Here is a 22,745-nt window from a genome sequence, read left to right as displayed (position 1 = left end):
TGAAAAATGTGTAACACAGTATATATGCTCTTTTATTACATACTTTTTTATAATAAATCATCTATGTCTCTAGCATTGCATTGTAATATTACTTTTGTAATTCCATATTATTAAAAAGTTAGCTATCAATGGCTATTTTTATTGTAAGACATGTTGTACAGAAATCGCACAATTGTTTAATTCCCTTGGAGTCAATTTCCTGAAATGTAACATTTGAATAAAGGGAAATGTGTCTTCTTGAGAATTTTGAACAAAAAAATTATATATTGTGTCAAAGTACAGTTTCTATTGTCATCACTAGCATGGCTCTTGGGAATTACTTACCACAGAGTGGACATTCAGGGTTACTACTCTTAATAGGTTCTCCTCAAGCCTCAACTGGTATGGGATATTTATTTATTTATTTATTTATTTATTTATTTATTTATTTATATTTCAGAGACTGGATCTTGCTCTGTCACCCAGGTGGAGTGCAGTGGCACAGTCATAACTCACTGGAGCTCCTAGGCTAAAACCATTTGCCAAATTCAGACTCTAAAGTAGCTGGGATGACAGGTGCACACCACCAAGCTCAGAAAATTTTTTATTTTTTAATTTTTTTGTAGGAAACGTCTCACTGTATTGCCCAGGATGATCTGGAACTCCCAGCTGCAAGCAATCTTCCCTCCTCAGTCTCCTTAAGTGCTGAGATTACAGGCAGGAGCCACTGTACCTGGCTGGATTTCACTTTAATTTGCAAGTCTTCACAGACATTATTTTAAACTTGATGTAGACAATTAACATTTTTAGCAAAGTCTCAGGATACAAAGTCAACCTGCAAAAATCACTAGCACTCCGATACACAAATAGCAGTCAAGCTGATGGCCAAATTTCGAACAAATTCCCATTGACAACTGCCACAAAAAAAATGACATACCTAAGGAGACAGCTAACCAGGGAGGTGAAAGGTCTCTACCATCATTTAGGGTGTGGGTTCCTTACAAAAGGGGAATTTTGGTCCCCGTTCACTTTTCCTCTCTCTGTCTTTCCTTTTCCTGCCCTTCTGCCTTATGCCATGGGATAACAGCAAGAAGCCCCTCACCAAATGCTAGCCCCTCAATCTTTGTCTTGCTGGCCTCCAGAACTGTGAGAAAAAAATTTCTGCTCATCATAAATTACTCAGTCTCAGGTATCCTGTTAGAGCAGCATAGAATGAACTAAGACAGCCGGGCATGAGAGGTCAAAGTCCAAGCAGGGTGAAGAGACAGTCCATGTAGTGACAACAACATGGAGAGTGTAACCTCAAACGTTTTCAAAGAGCATCCACACAGAGTGATAATTGGCATAGGATATCTGAGCCCCAATGTAGTGAAAAGTGTATCCACATGGGGAAGGAGGTGATAATGAAAATGGGACATTTGTTACATACAAGGGAATTGATCAAATAAGTAAATATAATAAGGATGATGAAAACCAGATTTCTTACTGTCAAAGAAAAAAATTCAAGCTATAGAAAGCAAGAAATCTAGACAACAACTGTGGTGCTAGTTATATATTTGGATATATTTGTTAGATACATATATTTGTTAGATATACATCTCTATATTTCTGGACTGTATACACACACACACGTATATATGTACATATGCATGCATATGTTTATTTATGTACACACACACACACACTCACAAAATCTCCTAGCTTAGAATGTTTGGCAATAATCACATTTCAATAGTAATGAGTACAGTTATCTCACTGGAAAAGAAACTCAGCCTTCTTATAGAAATGGCTGATTTTTAGGCTGGGTTGGGGAAAGTATAAGATGAGCTTGGAGCATCTCATGCTCAAAAGCAAGAAAATGTTTAAATAATGTGGGAGATATATCCAAATGGATCAAAAGTCAGTTTCATTAGGTCATCACTGACCAAACTAAGGATAATTTGGTCATCAAAATCATGGTAATAATATATTATTTTGCACTGAATATAATAGGAAGCCATTAATATATAGATTTAAATAAATGAGTAAATAGAGAGTTTGATAAAAAATGGGATATTCTATACAGTAAAAACAACTCCCCACAAAAAATTATATTATTATAACATATTACAAAGTGGGGGTAAAACAGTAGCTTCATAATGGAGAAGTTTGGCTTGGTAACACCTTAAGTGATCCAAGTGAACATCAGCAATAATTGGACAAATTGATACTGCATGAAACTTGATGGAAGCAGTGAAAAAATATACAATTATGACTGTAATAGTTCTGTCTGAAAACCTTATAATGAGGAAATATTAGACAGACAGTTTGCAAAATAACTGGCCTATGACTTTCATAAATGCCAATGTCATGAAAATCAAGGACAGACTGAATAAATGTTCCAGACTGAAGGAGACTAAGGAAACAAAACATTTAACTGCAGTCGATAATGCTGATGGAAACATTTGCTATAAATAATGTTCTTTAGATCTTTGACAAAACTTAAAGAGGTTCTGAGGATTAGATGACATAATAAACAGATTCCATGATTGTCCCAATGCCTCCCACCCCTGGTGTTCACAATCTAGTGTAATTCCCTTTCTTTTAGTGTGAGCTGGACTTAGAAACTCATTTCTAATGAAAACTATATAGCAAAGTGATAGGATGCCTCTTACAAAGAGAATGTGGCTCCCATCTTGTGCTACATCTGTTGCTTTTTCACTTTTTCACTCTGTTGGAAGTTTACTGCCATATTGTCCACTGGTCTATGGGAAGGCCCACCTGGCAAGGATGTGAGGGAAACCTCGGACTAATAGCTCTTGGGGAACTGCCTCCTTCAGCTCAACAACCTATGAACAACTGAACCCTGCCAATGACCAAGTGAGCGAGCTTGGTACCAGGTCCTCCCTCAGTTGAGTCTTTAGATGAGACCACAGCCAGAGTAAATACCTTGCTTGCAAACATAGGATACCACTGGAAGACATAGCAAGCCACACTTAGATTCCTGATCCACAGAAATTGTGAAATTAAAAAATTTATTGTTTCAAGCCATTTTGTTTTGTGACTTTTAAAATGCAGTAGTAGATAACTATTACAAATGGTTGGTAGTATCAGTGTTAATTTGTTAATTTTGATGATTGTATTATGGTAATGTAAGAAAATGTCCTCATTTGTAGAAAATTCGCACACACATTTTGGAGGGTAATTTCTTGGCATACTGCCCTCTAGTGATTTGAGAAGAAACATTTCTTTGTAATACCTCTAACATTTTATTTTTCAAAAAAGGTTTGAAATGAAAATCAATATAATAAGGCATAGAGATTTTTTACTGTCTGATCCCTTTCTTCTTGGAAATATTATTATTTCCTGGAGTTTACCTTTGATTGTATATCGAGAAAATAAGTTTACTTATCTAGAAATCATATTGTTTTCCATGGATTTAAGAAAGGGGAGATCAAATACCAAAGTTAATTGTGTGAGTTCAATAGCTAACCCAAATATCTCTTCTTTTTATTTCTGAGGGAAGCTTTGATGATGTGGAAATTATTCACTAAAATATGTAACAATTATGTTACTTGCAGAAATATATCCCTCCATTACTATAGTAAAGAGTTAACTGAGCAGAAATAAAATTGCATATAGCAGGTGAGAAGAGAGAATGATGACCTGCAGGGCAAGCTCATTCTTTTCCTGATTACACAATAGCCATTGCTACCTGAGAGCAGAAATTTGGAAAAATGATAATTGTCATCAGGCATTAGACTTCACATTAAATATTTAGATATTTTATTTTCCATAATTTTGTTTTAAACCAGGCATTTCAGCTTCTCCATATTTATATTTTTATTTAAGCAACACTTCTTTAAAAACTGGTCATTAGATAATATAAATAACTATCTTTTACTCCTAAAATAAGAAGAGAAATAGAATTATTGATGTACTGTAAACCCATATTCATGGAACTTTTATTACTGAGTTTATAGTAACTACTTTGGAAGTATTTCTACAAACGTTTTTTTCTATTGAAAAATGTGTGCTCTGTGTAGATGTAATTCTGTATTAAAATTTTATTTTTTTTGAATTATTTTAAACAATTTTACTACGTGGTTGATTACTAATTACCACCTGCTCAGATAAATGAAATCTATGAATAGTCAATGAGACTCTTTGTGATCAGCACAAATTCTATAGTGTCTATAAATAACATGAACAATCAGATAGTATAGGTCAAGCTTAGGCAATCTATAGTTCTTTTTTCAAGAGAAACGTGAGTCAGTACTAAGGGCAATATGCCTTTACACCATGTGTTCTTGAATTTTTATTTCTGTTCCTTTCTTTCTGCTTTCTTTTTTGTGCATCTCCTGCTTTCTTCATTTATAGCCTCACTTCTAAATATTTTATTCTGTTTTTGTTTTCTGAGCCTATTTCTGCTTCTTCTTCTTATCATTCAACATTACCCTGCAAAGATGAATTCAGGTAAGATATTCATATCTTTTTCAAGATTACCTTTAATAATAATACTGAAAAAAGTAGGACCATATGATTTAAAAATAATTAAAGAACTTAAGAAAGTTAGTAGCAGCTGTAAAGCCAACTGTGATGTAAAACTTTTATACACGGTTTCTATGCTGTAATGCTCCTTGCATTTTTTCAACCCAAGGATGTGATCAAGACTACTTACTTTGATGTCTGGGCTGCATAATTTATGTCTTCAGAGGAAAAGTCACATGGAATAAAGACAATGTGCATCATCCCTCATCTTCAGTGAAATAGGGAACTCCAGCCATCCCGCTGTTCTCCAGGACCATGTAACAATATTAGAGTTACGAAACTATTTATTAGAATCTCAGTCTTAAGACATTCTTCTTGAATCCTTGGAGGTCCATGTGGCTTTTTGTAAACATCTTAATTTTAGGAAATTTGGCAGAATGTTTAATTACCAGAAGGAGAACATGCTATTAATCAAATTTGGAATTGCTACCATTACAAATAAATGATTGTAGGCAAATTGAGAATTTAATTACTTCATTCAGACGTAACATTCTGTTTGCTTTCTCTTTTGAAATCTTCCCCAAATAAAGATGGCACAATAACATCTTGAAGAAAGTACTGATAAACCTCATTTAATTTGTTTTTATCCATTTCAAGATTCTACTTCTATTAAAAAGGAATGGCTTGTTGATAAGAAAGCAGTCCAGTATTATGACAGATTCAATCTCCCCAGATGACTGACTTTCAGTTTGGCTCCAGTGAAAGATTATTGCCTGAGCTGGTATTTATTTTGCTAGTTCTCATATAGTTTAAACTCCATAGTTGAGTCAAAATGTTAAAAGAATAAAATGGTCAGAGAACTCTGAGAAATCTTATTAATTTTGTAATGGTGTTGAGAGCTTAACCAAATCTTTTTCTTCTGTAAAGGAATTGCTTTGAGCAAATCAGAGGGCTTTTCTTTTTAACCGCTGAAAAGGCGTAGACCTTTCTCTGGTTTGCTGTGTATGAAATAATAAATGTGGAACCTAGGAATGTCTTAGAGAAACTTGTCCATGTTAATTGTGATTTTGGGGATACACACACTCAAATATGCCTAGACGCATGTGTGTGTATACACATGTAAATATGTAAAACTACTAATATGAATGAACAGAAAGTAGAAATAAACCAAATGAGGGAAATTCACATCTAACTTCTCTTGCCTGTGTAATAATCTTTGTCATGATCTACCATGGTACCAATAATAAAATATTTAGATACATTTAGCCTCTCAACCCATATTCTGCTGCTTTTTTGTGTTTATGACTGTGATAAGCACAAATATAACTTTAGCTACTATTAAAAAGTATAGAAATGCCACAGAGCTGTTGTTTATGAAAAATTCATATGGTATTTTATGATTAAATCTAGGGGTCAATAGTAACGAAATGTCAACTGGTAAAGGAATGGCAGGTGTGTTGAAGAATAGGTATTACTCTAAATATCTAGAAATAATATGTAATCAAAACTTCCCTATTTTATTCATTCCATGTTCACATTATGTTCTTACATTGCACCCAGGTCCACGCTGGTGATCAAAGAGATCTGCTGTTGTCCTTAGGCCGTGGGTGCTGAGAGAAGATGGGCTAATGCCATGAAAATCCATGGACCTACTCATATCCGTGAGTTCATTTTTGTATCTATAATTCTACTTAGAATTGACCCCTTGTGAAAGTTAAATGATAAATGTAGTTCATATTTGCTTCACTCCAGTTTCTCTGTATGTGTTTTTCAAAAATCTAAATCCCTAAATACTTTTCCATGTCTTCTCTGTTCTTCTATTTAGTTCACAAATAATAATTAAATACTGAGTGCTTATGAGGAGCCAGGCACTCAGCTAAGTGTTAGTTACACTTTTGGATAAAAACTATTTTTAAAAAGTGAAAATTGCTGCTTTTTTTGGGCGGGGAGCAGGGCTCCATGCTTAATCCATTTCTACCTATAACATGTCATCCACTTAGGATTAACGGGTTAGTTTTCTGCTAATTTCTAACAAAATAATTATTAACATGGCTTCAATACAATGTATGCATCTTTTGAGAGAAGTCTTCTTTTCATACAGTACTCTCTAGTTTCTAAATAAATGTTGTATGGTGATATAGTTTGGATGTATGTTCCCTCCAAATTTCATGCTGAAATGTGATCTCCAGTGTTGGAAGCGGGGCTTAATAGGACGTGGCGTTTGAGTCTTGGGGATGGATCCAACATAAATAGTTTAGTGTCCTACCAGTGGCAATGAGTGAGTTCTCACTTTATTAGTTCCTTTGAAAGCTGGTTGTTTAAAAAAGCCTGACAAATCCTCCTCTCTCTCTGCCTCCCCTTCTCTGCCGTGTGACGCACCTGCTCCCCCTTCACCTTCTGCCATGAGTAAGAACTTCCTAAGGCTTCGCCAAAAACTGAACAGATGTTAATGCCATTCATGCACAGCCTGCAAAATCACGAACCAAATAAACCTCTTTTCTTTATAAAGTTTTCAGTCTCAGGTATTCATTTATAGCAAAAAACACAGACTAATACGTATGGTATGCATGTATTTATATGTGCATAAATATAGGCATTAAATATAACAAGTATAATTTTAGAAGTATTAATTTAATGGGACCCAGAATTTAGAAAAAATATGTCTTCAATAAATTTCTTTCAGAAAATTTTTAAACACCGACCTCAAATATAAGGATTTTTTCCAAAAACATATAGCCATTTTTTCCTCTAAAAAGTAGGCACAAGGCAATGTTCCCTGTAGATTTTTTTTCTGAGTTTCTCTAACTGAAGGAGGCTTTTAGAATTCTATTTGCATTTATCTATCATACAGTCTCCTCTGTGCTTCTTTTTGTGCATTTTTTCTCACAGAACTGACAAAAACATACTGTAAATATATTTTATTTTTATTTCACTATTTGCATTTTTGGTAGAAAATAAGGTGATATATTTTAAATGCAAAATAAATCATGACATGTAATGCGCATTATTTATTTAAATTACCCATTTAGACATATTGTTTATAGCGTACTTCCCTTTTGAACATGCCACTTTAGAATTCTCTTATGTAGCATTTCTTAATAACTAAGTATCAGTATTTCAAAATTTTAGACATTTTGTTCCTTTTATATACAGGAAAGATTACTTTTCAGGGAATCATCATCTCTTCCGATTATAGAAAAGCTAATAATCTGTAATAAGGCTCAGAGTTTAAAATGTTAATTATAATAAAGAAGGAAAATAAAATCCTGAAGAATGGCTCTACCATTTTCCAAGTGCTTTAGTCATGAGTTTTGCTATTTCAGGGATGCACCAAAAAACAGATAGACAGTTTCTGTTACTGGTCCACACCTTATTCCAGTGAGACAGGTGACAGGGTGGAGATACTGCTTAGGAATCAATAAAAATGCTGTAAGTTGGACTGAAATTTCAAATGAAGGCTCTTTGTGCCATGGGATTCTCTAACAGCTCATACAACATAGAGACTGCACATTTAGGGATTAATTTATTTAAAAAGTAATTTATTTACACTTGTTATCATGTTTATTTATTCGTTTAAAATCGGAGAAACTCAACACACACATCAGACCAAGAAGAGCAGATCTTGAAAATGCTCTAAAAATATTCTAAAATTTTGTTAGCAATTTTGAATTGACAACAGATCTACATAAGATGAGTAACTAAACAATGCAGAAAGGCCACTCGTATGAAACTCTTCAAGATTACTTTCCTATTTTGTCTAATATCCAATTATGGAAATAATAATAATACTTGTTTACATAAGAAATGTTAAAACTTCTTGTCACTCATCTCTTTCTTTTTTGATCAACAGTCGCCAACAGTAGTTACAGTTAGTCACAGAATAAAAAGAAAAAAGGAAGAAAAAAGAAGTGTGACAAAAGAGGAGCTAACAGCACTGGGAATCAGGAATAGGTATAGTCTAGGAAAATGATTCCTGGCAGCCTGTTTAATAGCTCTGAGGGAAGTGATAGCAGAAAAGAAAAATACTTAATGAACAACAGATTACATGCATGATGATTTTTACTATATATAAGACAACCATGTTCAACAATCTAGATGCCTTATCTTCTGAAGTCTTTATTTAGGTCTTCATCCAACATATATTGACTGAGTGTTTACTATCTACCACATCTGTTCTAGGCACTTTGAACAGGATAGTGAGCAAAGGAAATACAAATACATGTTTTCATGGACCTTACATTCTAGGTGGGAAAATGGGAATGAAAACATTAGTTAACTTAAAATATGTAATACATTATATAGTGTTTGGAATTAGTATATATAGTAATAGAAACTTATATAGTGTTACTATATATACTAAATATAGAGTAATATAGATTGTGATAAATGTTAAAGAGAAGTATTATGTAAAGTACGAAAAGGGTATGGAGGAATACAATTTTCGTATGGTGGTTATGAAAAGTATCACTGAGAAGGTGCCTTTTGAATTTGGGAACAGTGAGGAACTCTCTGTAAGATGTGGGAAAATAATATTCTACATGGAGGGATAACAATTGAATGAGCTCTGAGCAAATGAGCTGTTACTGGCTGTGTCTGACAAAGAATATGGGGTAATCTTGTTAGAGGTGTGTGAAGGAGAAGAAGAGCAGTAGGATAGGACATGAACTCTTGGAGGTGACAAGCTAAATTACGAAATGCTTCATAAGCCAATGAAGGATGATTCTAGCTTTTGTTCTGTGTGAAGAGGAAAACATAGAAGGAAAATAATCTGATGTATATTATAAAAAGGACCTCTCTGTTGATTGCCATGATGGTTTCATGAGTGTATACATACATCGAATATTATTTAAATGGACACTTAAATATGTATAATTTTTAATGCTAATTATGGTTCAACAAAAGCTGTCAAAAAATTCCCCTGGGTGCAACCTTGACAGTAGTGTCCCAGAGGCAAACTGTTGCAGAGACACCTGTCTGGGGTTAATGCACTAATGAAGTTGTGAGATCAGAGTACTCGGACCAAGAAGACATCAGTGAAGATGATGAGAAGTGAGCATGTGCTGGATACACTCTGAAGCTGATGAGTATAGCAAGGTTTTCTGTCTAAGCAACTATGAAGATAGGTTTCTTATTACCTAAGACGCAAAAGATTAAACGAGAAGCAGGCTTGGGTATGGACTAACAGGAGCTCAATTTTACAAGTGTTATGACTGAGATTCCTAACAAATATCCAAGTGAAGCTGCCAAATAGGCAGTTGAAATAAAGTTCAGTTCAGTGGGGCAATACGGGCTGATGATAGGAATTTAGAGCTATCTATCTATCTATCATCTATCTATCTATCTATCTATCTATTATCTATCTATCTATTATCTATCCATTATCTATCTATCATCTATCTGTCATCTATCATCTATCTATCTATCTATCTATCTATCTATCTATCTATCTATCTATTATCTATCTATCTATTATCTATCCATTATCTATCTATCATCTATCTGTCATCTATCATCTATCTATCTATCTATCTATCTATCTATCTATCTATCTATTATCTATCTATTATCTATCCATTATCTATCTATCATCTATCTGTCATCTATCTATCACCTATGTATCTGTCTAGCTATATATGCATGTTTCTCTATATGTATATGCCTAGCTAATGCTTAAAAGTATAAAACTGTGTGTTATTACTTAGGAAAAGAGTAGACTATGAAAGAGGGACAAAAATACTAAGCTATGGGAGCATTTCCATAATTAGAAGTTGGGGAGATGATATAGGATCAGTAAAGGAAACTGACAGAAAATGGCCAGAAAATAGAAGGAAACTCAAGGAAGATAGAATGATTAGCCATGTAAATTACTATTATTATGAAAAGTAAAATGGACCTTTAGAAATAAACTTTCACTGAAACCCCGTCTGTACTAAAAATACAAGAAAATTAGATGGGCATTGTGGTGGGCGCCTGTAATCCCAGCTACTCAGGAGGCTGAGGCAGGAGAATCGCTTGAACCCAGGAAGCAGAGGTTGCAGTGAGCTGAGATTGCACCATTGTACTCCAGCCTGGGCAACAAGAGCAAAAATCCGTCTCAAAATAAATAAGTAAATAAATAAATAAATATATATATATATAAATAAATAAATAATAACCTTTCATACCATTGAAGTAAGGTCAATGCTAGGCAATTAAGAGGGAAAACCTTATTTGACAAAGTTTAAGAGAGACTAGGAGAGAAATTAGAGACAGTGAATATAGAAAACTGGTTTGCTGGATTTTTTTCTCTAAAGGGATGAAGAGAATTATGGCAGTAACTGAAGAAGGAAATGGGCTAAACAATTTGTTTAAGGTGGGAACAAACAGCATCTTCCTATACTAATAGAAATGAAATTTTAGGCTGAGAAAATTTGAAGTCACAATAATTAGGGAAGAATTGCTGGAATTATGCCATTAGGCCATCAAGAGGACTTGTGATTAAGTGCATGAATATAGAAGTTGATCTTAACTAGGGCATGGATAGCTCATCCAAAGAGAACATAGGATACATGCACACAAATGCAGATAAGTGGATGAACATGATTGTCCCTTTTAAAAATCCAGGTCTGATTTATTTTTCTTTTTCAATAAAATAGGAAGAAACACGATTGAGTGTAAGGTTGGGGAAAAGTGTGTTGGAAATATGAGGAGGAAGAAGAAATTATGACATAGGCATTCTAAAGGTAGAAGAGTGAATAAACTAGGGATGTCTAATAATTGCCTGGTAGCATTAGGACCTACTTGAGGTTCATAAAAATGGATATAAATGAAGAGCAGTCAGCACAGTATCATTATTTTTTACCTTAGCCATGTTCAAAAAAGCAGATGCAGTTATGGGGTAGGAGGAGAAAAGACTTAAAAAGGATTTTGGCTTAGTCAAAACGAGAGAGATACAGGGATTAGAGTTCTGAGTCCCATTTTTCTGGCTTCAAAGCTCTTTGGCTAAATTATTCTACTATATTCTTCCCGAAGCAACCACATAGATTCTGAGGAGAAAAGGAAAATAAAATATGTCATCTTCTAGATGCTTAGAAGAGGTAAAAATATGTAGATACCAGAGATTTAAAAAAATTCATTATAACCAGGTCTGTGCTTTTCAGTTAGATTCGTGGTACTAGATAGTAAATATTTTCAAATTATCTTTCAGTCCCACTAGACAAAAGTAGATGAACATTGTAAACGGACTCTCCTCCAACAGATTTTTTACCATATGAGAAAACATATTTTGGCACTCTTCCCCTCAGGAAATACAGTAAAAATTGTGTTAATAAGAAAAGAAGCCTCTTTTGTTAATTTTAAAGTTTTACATATTCTAAGAAAGGCTATTCTTAATGTTACTGTTGATGTTCGTGTATGTGGCAAAAACAATGCCTAATGAAAACTACCATATTTTAGATTCAGTTTTACAGCTTCTGTTTGTTTTAGAATAATTACAATGTTTCACATAGCTGTTACTTGTGTGCCTAAAATTAATACAAAACACTTAAATTTTAATTACAATTAATATAGAAGTAAATATTTTTATTTCGATTATTAGAAGTCTGAAACTTATGTCCAAAAATAAAAATTTAGCAGTTAAATTTGGCCACTTACATCTACTGAACTCTTACTATATTTCACATGCTCTTTTCATGTAATTCAGATGCTGTTTTCACTGCTTACAAGAATTTTCTCACTTGAAGTACACAACACTCTGAAATAGAAGCTAAAATTATTCTCATTTTACAGAATAAAGCCCAGAAAGTATTTATACAAGGCCATATATCATATCCATTGTAAGAATTTTTGTGTAAATATCATCTGTGTAGATAACCATGCATTCCTTTGTACAAAATTTTGCATTATAATTTTTGAAATCAACTTGTAGTCATTTGGAATTTGGTATTTGTTCTTTAAAGGAATATTCCAGTTTAATCCAAATGAAAACCCTTTAGGAAAATTCAAATCATGGCCCAATAAGAAGGGAAGGGGAAAGAAACAAATATAAAATATGAAATGGAAAATAAAATATATGACTAAAAAACACAATTTCACAGATATTTTGTAGAATTCCTTTATAATCTGCCACAGAAAATATTAAAGACAAGACATTTTACACAAATTTATACATACACACAAATAGTATACATGTATTATGTCCACACACAGAAGCACAAGTTGAAATACTTGAGCATTTTGCAAACTTTCTAGCAAAGGCCACTTTTTTGGAAATAATGTTAAAAGGCAAAAACATGTAAGTTAAAGACACGATTGTTAAATAAAATTTACTTTATACGTTTAGCCTGACGAAATATATGGTATATTCACTTGAATCAGAAAAATTAAAATGATCTCTCCAAGCTAGTGTGGTTTCTCGAAGACAAAATAAATACACTAGTTGACAGTTATCAGAAAGTTATTTTGTTATTATATTTTTTACATATTAGGGTATTAAATATTAGGATATTTAATGCCTAATGCAAACATTCATGTAGCATTTTCCGTTCATCTAATTATGGTGATTGATAGCAATATAGATACACAAGAAAGAATTCCTGACTTGAAAGAGGCCATTGTGTAAAGAAGGGAAATATATATTATTATAAATTACAATCTGGCAAAAATAAAGACAGGATGATATGAAGGCCCACAGAATCAGTATTTGAACCAGATTTTTACATGTGAATATGCACATGGATATCAGAAAATGTTTCACAAAGGAGGTGAGAGAAAGTAGAATCCCAAAGATGAGTAGCAATTAACAAAGGTGAGGTAGACTGTAGGTGGAAAGGAAATTGCTAAAAGAAATACCGTTGCAGCTCTGGTTCAAGGCACCAATACCTATCACTCAGTTTATTGCAGTAGCCTGTTAAGTGGTCCTCCTGCCTTTACCTTTTTTCCCTACACCCAGTTCTTAGTGCAGCAGCTCAAGTAACACTTAAATTGCTGTCTCTCAAAATCTTTCCATGACTGCCAAAATCCTTAAAAGATCTTCTGAGATTCCTGCTCCCCTTGCCTTACCACACTGATTCACATCAGACCCTCACTTCTTTCTTTCTTAAATGTTAACAGGTCAGCTACTTAGGGTATTTGGACTCGACGTTCTATCTGCTTTTCCCTATATGACTTACTCCTTATTTTTCTCCATCTTTATTTAGTGCCACCTTCTCAATGCTACCCAACTTGACCACCAAAATATAAACAAAAAAATCCCTTCTGTAGTGCATTTGTTCCTTTTTCCTATACTCCTCTCCCCCACTTTTTTTTCCCCATAGTATTCAGTACCTACCAATAAAGCATGAGATCTACTCATTAGTTATTTTTGTATATACTGTGTTTCCTCTGGGAAAAGGAGATTTTTCAGCTAAAGGAAGGTGAGGATTCTTTCCTGTTTTTCCTACTCATGCATGCCAAGGGCCAAAGACATTATTGAGCATATAGTGAGTGTTCAATAGATATTTATTGAAGATCACAACAGAATGGAATGTTACATGTGAGAAGGTACAGAGAAGTAGGCATCTGACTATCTAGAAACTTGAAGTGGTTCAGAACTTCTAGAATCTTTAAGCTTGAATGTTAATATCAGAGAAATATCATTCTAAAAACTTTGCAAAGGCTATTCTGGCCTGATGCTAAATATAAGGAATACATTTATCTTGAGCAAATAGGATAGAAAAACCTAGGGCTCACATTAAAACATGAAAAATGTATGTCAAAAGAGTAAACATTAAACTTTTATTTAGTAAGCATTACTCAGAGATGTAAAACTGTCAGATGCATAGGGCCATATAATAGCCTCAGCTTGTTTAGGACGGGTTGGGGAGAAAAAAATTGAAAATGTGAACCTCCCTTCACTCCTACTCCAAATTTTAAAAATGTGATACAAATAATGAAAGGTCTGGCCTTATACAGAGTTGTATAAAAAATTAGAAGTTCCTTTTCCTTGGAAGAGTTTGTAAAAAAGCTAAGTGTATGCCTGTTAAAATAAGTCTATTATGTCCCTGTAGGTCTCTGAAGTTAATTGTAATAACAAGCTATATGTGATTTTATATTAGAAAAAAATCCTTGGCTTCTTATAAGACAAAAAGACAAAAGGTAAAGCAAAGCTTTTTGTCATACAGATTTTCTATTAAATCTCTCTCTCTCTCTCTCTTTTTCTCATACTTTTTCTATTATAAATTAGAAATAAAGTTTAAATCACTTAGAAGATTATTTTTTATACCTAAGAAGCCAGACAGGAGTATAATCTATTCTGAAATTCATGAGAAAATCCTTTAAAATGTCAGACAACAGTTAAAACATTCTATGATTAGGGCATATTTTAATTTTCTTAATGTCAAAACTCTGCTGTGGGAAAAGCTTATGCACACTCATTTGATATTCACATGAGCTGATATTAAAATGGAGCCATACTCTTAGAAGTATCGATATCAGGGATTGAGAATATCTTTAAAAAAAAGACCAGTCTGACCTTCAGGGAAGTCAGTACAGAATGAGTTGAACCAGAAATAAAATCACTTTTCAACAATATACAGCATAATTTATTTTTAAGGGAGCTGAGCAAGGGTGGGTCAGCTTTTTTTTTTTTAAACGGTGTTGTTCACTAAATGCATCCCCATTTAATAATAGGGACAGAGCTGGGAGGCTCTTAGTATGGGTTGCATACAACGATTTTCAGTGTAACATGCTATTATTCTTTCAAATTAAGCATGGGGGCAATGGAAGGGCTCTGTGAATATCTTCCAGACACAGATAGACAAAGGCAGACAAATTTAGTGCCTTTAACAATTTATAAATATTTCCTAATATCATGCAATGTACCAGGTGCTAACCAGTAGATATTTTCTTCCATTGAGCTCAGGCTTCATAAGCGCCTTTTTTTTGTGCTGGAGACTGTGCTGTACAAGGCCCTGCCCTCAGGGTGTTACATTTTAGTGAGAAGGCCAATAAAAAATGCCAATATTTAAGTAGCAAACAGGACTATGAAAAAATGGTAAGCAGGATCTGGGGATAAAATATGACAGGGAAGGCACTCTTTTTTTTTTTTTTTTTTTTTTGAGAGAGAGTCTCGCTGTGTCACCCAGGCTGGAGTGCAGGGGCGCGATCTTCGCTCGCTGCAAGCTCCGCCTCCCGGGTTCACGCCATTCTCGGGAGGGCAGGCATTCTTTTTGATAGCAGTCAAGAAAGTTCACTTAGAAGAGGGAACATTGTAGCAGTAGCCCAAGAAGTTGGAGCCAAGCCACGTGAATACAATGGAGAAGGGCCTGTTTGGAAGAGGGGATAGCAAGATCAGTAACATTGAGGTAGAAAGATGCTTTGCATATTTTTGGAAAAGTAGATGCCTAATATGGCTGGAACAGAGAGAAAAAGGCAGAAGAGTCATAGGTGGTGAGGTAAGTACAAGAGTCACATAGTTTCATGTTATGGAAGACCTTGCACATGACCTTGCCACTAACGAGGGTTTTAGACATTTTACTGGTTGTGAAGAAAAGCTATTGGAGAGCTTGCGTAACTGGATTCACACCTAAAAAACTACCAAGAGTAAACACTCAGCCTCCTGTAATTTATATTCTCATGGCTTTGTCTACAAAGAAACGAACTTGAATTTGGGGTTGGTAACAGCAGCAACTAAAGACAAAACTGTACATGACTTCATATTCTACTATTGATATTAGCAGGTACTGGTTCTTTCTATTTTAAATATAAAAGGTCATAGTTGGCAGGGAAATCTGAGTCTTTTATACATACTGTTTCCACCCAAGAGAAATTTTGACCATGGCTTCCTTAGAGAGGGCAAAAGAAACCAAAAAAAAAAAAAAAAAGATGCTTTGCAAACAAAATAAAAACAATAAAAAGTAGCAATGTCGTCATGTATTGGATAATGTCAATACGATTGTCGAAATGTTAAAATGGAACATCTAAAAGTATAGCAGAAAACAATCAAAAGCAAAAAGCTAATGTAATCCTTTAAAGTACATTTAAGACACATGAAGAAAAGTTAGACAACCATGGCCAACTTAAAATAATGCACGCATAACTGAGCTCCTTTTGAATAATCTGACTTAACTGAGCTATGCACAAGAAATACTTTTCAAAGTAGCGACCAGACTCCTTGGAAAGATACTGGTTAGGAACTTCAGGAAACTCCAGTAACACGCAAATTTTGTGTATGGATAACAAGTTTAAAAATCCCTTATTGGCTTGCGTAATAGACTAATAGCAAATAGCCCTTACTTATACACAAAATTGAAATCCATGTGGTTATCTGTTATTTATTTATAAGAATCTATGTTATTTATTTATAAGAATCTATGAAAGGACTTCCATTCTTGAATTATTTTGCAGCCCAGCAGGAAATATAGGTCCTACACTGAAAAAAACTATTCAAGTCCAAAAAATTGGAGTCATATCTTGACATAACAGTGGATATGTTAATATTTCTTGGCTACCATAACAAAAAATTAGGTAATGAGGATACTGGGAATATTTACATTCAATGTCAGATGCAAAGTACTATTTTTTAAAAAATGTAGGGTTAAATTAAAAACACTGATTTTGTTGAATTTTAATATATGTTGTACTAATATTATGATTTACTGTTTCACTTGTATTTATTTGCGTTCTGTGTTAAAACCTTGATTTTTCCTTAAAATAACAAAAAATAAGTTGAAGAGAAAATAAATATGTGTTATCAGATCTTTGGATCACATATATTCAAAGTAATGAGTTCTGTTTATTTGATGTTATTTGGATACAAACATACTTTTTTTCTTTAGTCCCTAGTCCGTAAAATAAACTCAGAAGTCAAATAAAAATTTATATACAGGTATTGCTGTTTTAGTTAAATATAATCCTTAACCTTTCCATTAGTTTTTGTGAAACTGATTTTTATTGTATGAGAAAAATATTTAATACATTTGAGAAGGGCAATGCTAGAAGAATTTTTCAAATTGTATCTTTATCTCACATAAGTGGATATATAATGAATCATAAGTTATAAGGCCAATTGCCAGATAACTGGCATTGCATATTACATTTGTTTTTTAATATATATTTCTAGATTTTATAATGATTACTGGAATATATCCTCCCTACAAGTATGAACTACAGCTGTCTTGTTTATTCATGTATTTCTATTGTGTTGAATATTCATTTGTAAATAAATGAATGAATAATATTTCTCAGTACGTCTTGGCTCCTCTCTACCCTTTAAATTTCCCTTGTTGCTATTGTGTTGAGGCCTTGTACATTATGGCTTGCTTTATGATCTTCCCAAGTTGAGTCTGTATCTTGATATATTTTTCTTCACAGAGATGCGTTTCTTTTTAATTCTGTTTCCATATTCTCATAACTTTAAGTATTTTCTATGCACCACTAACTTCCAAATTTATAATTTCAACCTGGTCACTTCTCCATGCTCCACACTTCAGGCCACAGTTCATGCTTGATACCTCCACTTAGATGTTCCATAGCCATCTCAAGTTTACTATGGCCAAGTTAGCATATTTGATTGCACTCAACCACCCCAGATATTTTTCATCTGGTCTTCCTTATCTTGAGGATCAAGCTTTAAATATAGATGTCTCTTTTTGATGTCTTTATATCCCTTATCTGCATGCCCAAAATATCAGCAAGTCCCATTGGCTATTTGTCAATACAGATGCTTCTTGAAGTATAATGAGGTTGTGTCTGCATAAACCCATAGGTAAAAAAAAGTCAAAGTACATTTAATACTTCAAAAATAAACATTGTAAAGCCAAAATCCTATATTAAGCCATCCTAAGTCAGAGAGTGTCTGTATATATTGAATCTATGCATACTTTCTATTTTTACTATCATCAGCAGCCTTGATTTAGGCCACAATCCTCTTTCATCATAATCACCATAATTTAACTCTAACTGATTCCCTTCCCATTTATACTATTGCCTTCCTATACAACATTTTCTACATAGTAGTCAGAATGTCTTTTTAACTATTAACACTGCACATTTAAGGTGCAAAATTTGCTGTTTTGATGTGAAATCACCTATGGAACTATCACCACAATCAAGATAATAACTGTGCCCATCACCCCCAAAGTATTCCCTTTGTAATCCCTCCTTCATGCTTCACCAACTCTCCTTTCTACTCCATCCTCAGTTACCCACTGACCTGTTTTCTAAGGATTACAATTTAAATCATAAGTAGAATAATAAGTTGAATTAGAGAGCAGGTACTCTTGTCTGCCTGACTCCACACAACATAACTATTTTGTGATTTCTCCATGAGGTTGCATATAACAATAGCTGGGAATGTTTTTAAAGAAACATTGTTATCTCTTTTCTATTTAAATATGTCTATTACTCTTACATGTAGTGGATATTTGCTCTGTTTATAATTGTTAAGTATATTTAAACACCCTTACGGCATTTACAAAGTGTCCATATTGTAAATGGAATTTGTTTCCTATGCTTCTGTAGCACATTACCACAAATGCAGTGGCTTGAAGCCACACAAATGTACTCTGCTCCTGTTCTGGAGGCCAGAAATCTAAAATCAGTCTGCATGGCTGCATTCCTTCTGGAGGTTCTAGGATAAAATTCATTTCCTTGCTTTTTCTAGATTCCAGAGGTTCCTTGCATTCCTTGGCTCATGACTCCTTCCTCTATCTTCAAAGTCTGCACATGGCATCTTCTGTCTTCTCTGAACTCTCTTTCCATTCTTACATCTCTTTATCTCTCTCTCTCCCTCTCATTCTCTCTTTCTCTCTCTCTCTCACACACAATTGTAAAGTCCCTTTTGATATGTGAGATAACATATTCATAGATTCCAGGAATTAGAACGTGAATATATTTTGAGGAGCCACAACATTATTCAGCCTACCATATGAGCCCTTTAACTTTAAAGTAAAATTAAAATTCACTCTTCAAGGCTTCCTTACTGCTGGAGTGTAGGCATATATTCTAAGTTCCACCAATCAGAGTCATTTGTGCAAGATCACAATTTGGAGAGAGGAAAATGAGAAAGTAGAGGGGAATTTATCTTTTGTTGTGTATGAATGCATACGTTTCTAAATTCTCAGGGTAGCGGTGGTGTAACTTCTGGATCCCGGTCCTGAATAATGTCAGTGGGCACTTTATTGTCTACTTTATTGTCTATGGAAATTGCACTGTTGATGTCAAAACATGACAATATAAAATTTTTGTTAGAGGGAACCCAAATATTTTGTTTTGGCAATTTTTTCTTAAGGAGCTTTTTGGTCTACCCAGTTCTTTTTTCTTTATTTTCTTTTTGAAGTAGACACTCTTACTGATATGAAAATTGGTCCTTAAAGTGGTTTCTGATGAGAGATCCAAAAGAAAATGGGAATCTGTAAATGAATATGAGACCTGGATGGTCCAAGAGCCCTGAGGTGTTGGCTACAACTATACAATTGGACTTTAATCACCCCATGGAATAAAGTGGCAGAACAATTAATTAAAGTATTTCCTGGTTTCTCTGGAAAGAAATGCCCATGGAAGAAAATGCTTTAAGGACATTATGATTTGCATAAAGAATATAAGAATTAAGGAGTTATTTCTGAAGTTGTGTTAAAAATTGAGAATTATGAGCTCAATATCCAAAATTTTAATTGAAGGAACTCATAGAACAGAGAATTTTTTTATTAGTGTAAAAGAATCTTAACTGAAATTGAATAACTGAGATGGTCAAAGGTCATGTTGAAAATTTTATTTTCAACATAATTGGGATCATAGCCTCACCAAATCTCTTTTATGATGAAGAAGGCATTGATAGGCAAAGAGTGGGGCCCTCTGATTTGCAGTAGGGCATATGAAACTGTTCTTTCCACTCAGTGTTCTCAGCCTTAAGCCTTCCTACTTCTCCTCCACCAACAAAAACAGCACCTCTTCCCCTGGCTGATGATGCTGATTCTCCTTTGCTTCATGACACTGTCATGACATCCCTTGGTGCCATTAGCCTGCTTGGAAAGCTACTTCTCACTTACCACCCAACACCTTTAATAACCTTCATAGCTAGAAATGATGGCCTCCATAACCCAGGAGGCCAATTATTAAGTTAAATATTGGAGAAAAAGACACACCTGGAATTTATATCAATCAAAACATATATATGGCTATGAATGAATTCTGAAGACCACAAAAATAATAATTTCATTTTTATTCAGGCTAAATGAATCCAAATAGGTACATTTACCAAACATTCTAGAGCCAGGGTTTAAATTCTATCAGGTGTGAATAGCTCTACTTTATTTTAATATTTATTTATTTATTTATTTATCAGAATTTTAAAATAAATATGGACTCTGGTGGCCTATGAAAAACAACGTTGATACACTAAAATTTCATAATATAATGTTGTTAAATAAAATTTACAGGAGGCCATTGGTTGAACTGAACTTCTATAGTAGGCCTCAGTGGACCAAACCAGAAAGGAGTTACTCATGCTGGGTTTCACATAATCAAACTGAACTTAAAAACAGGCCAGCTTTTCAGAAAACAGAAGAGTCACGGCAACCAATCAAAAGGGCCTCAGTCAACCCCAGTCAGCATGATAAGGAAGTCCCCTCTGCTTTAACCCACAGAAGGAAAGTAACGTGAAGTAACTTGATATTCACAAATCTGCTTCCTGTACTAAGCTGTTTCCTTGTTCTTGCAAAAGCCGCTTTACCAAAATTGACTACTCTGCCAGGTCCAGCAGAGCCCCTGTCTATTTTGTAATGAATTGCTAATAAAAGCCAATTCAATCTTTAAAAGTCATTTGTTAATTTCTTCTTCTTTTACAACATAGATGACAAATGCAAAGATTCAGGCAGCCAGAAATGTTGAAATGAATTTCTCTTATGAAATGTACCCAACCACCCACTAAACTTAAGTGTATTCCCAGCGGGGACTCAGATAATCAAGATCCCTGAAAAACAAACTGCCTTCCTCACAGGCTAGAAATGCAAGTTTATATTTTGCCATTGTAAAGGGCTTCAGTGTGCCAACAGGCATGTTACTAGATTCATAATGCTGAACATTCTTTATATAGTTTCATAGTAGGTAGCAAGGTGTCAATGTTAATTAGGTGCACACAATTTTTTCTACCTTTTTTTATCTGAAACTTTGACATCATTTATTCTATGTTAAATGTCTCAAATGTTAGAATAGAGCTTCAGAAAAGAATATATGTATTTTCTGCCCTCTTATTCTATATAATCAAAGACAGAAAATCCAAACAGACATTGTCATTAACCAAATCTAGTATATTAGAAAGTAATCACAATATGTCATAATAATGTGCATGTCTTTCTCTTGTATTTCTTTACCATGGTACAGTGAACATAATTTTCATCTAATTGTAATAGTAACTCACACTAAGATACTATGTTTGTATTTAAATAATATTTATTATTAAATTTAGGGGGGAGGTAAAAAGAGAAATATATAAATGAAAGACTTCTAAGATTTAAGTGCAGGTGTAAAGGTGAAGAAGATAATGTAAGGCAGGTATTTTGTGTGCTGAGAATAAAAATAATGTGCCTGAGGTTACTTTATTTGGGGAAGAAATATCAGAAATAAAGAATGGGGAACTATGAAGAATGAAGGATGCATTTAAGGGAAAGCAACACACTGCTGGGGGGCAATGGGTTCACTGCCATTCAAACCTAAGGAGACTTGGCACAGACCTCAAAACTGTCTGTACCAGCAACAGAAGATGGATCTGTAACTCCTGTCCCCTTTTATTCAGGGGCTGCTTGTGGAACATTAATTCCCTTGTATTTCCAGGTTTGCTCATGCAGGAAAGCCACACTGGTTTCCTTAGGCACCCCAAGATTGCCGTTACCAAGACATCTTTTGGTCTCTGCTCTTACCTCGATTAAGACTCCTCAACATTCTGATTCTCATGATGGCATGTTACAGAATGGTGGTCTAGGAGAGAAAGACATTGATTCAATTGCTTTACTCTAAGGAATGCTTTTAAATTTGTGCAATATTCACTCAGTTGATTTTCTTGAGTGAAAAATTAATCTAGATACCATTAGCATAAAATATACTTAGAAATGCATTTCAGTTTGAATATAAAACTGGTAATTAGAGAACTTTGCATATAAAAAAGAAAACTCTTCACCTGGAATAACCCAGTGCCTGCTGTTCATTTGCATATCCTCACTTAACAGATTCAGGCAGTCAGAATATGCTAATAGCTGCACCCATTTCATATCCTAATACAGGAAATCCAGTCGCTCAATGATAGGCATAGATGTGAATTACAGAGAATCTCTAAAACTGCTTGA

The sequence above is a fragment of the Nomascus leucogenys genome, chromosome 21, assembly GCF_006542625.1.
Source record: "Nomascus leucogenys isolate Asia chromosome 21, Asia_NLE_v1, whole genome shotgun sequence".
Classification (NCBI taxonomy): Eukaryota; Metazoa; Chordata; class Mammalia; order Primates; family Hylobatidae; genus Nomascus; species Nomascus leucogenys.
Note: the sequence above shows the minus strand (reverse complement) of the source record.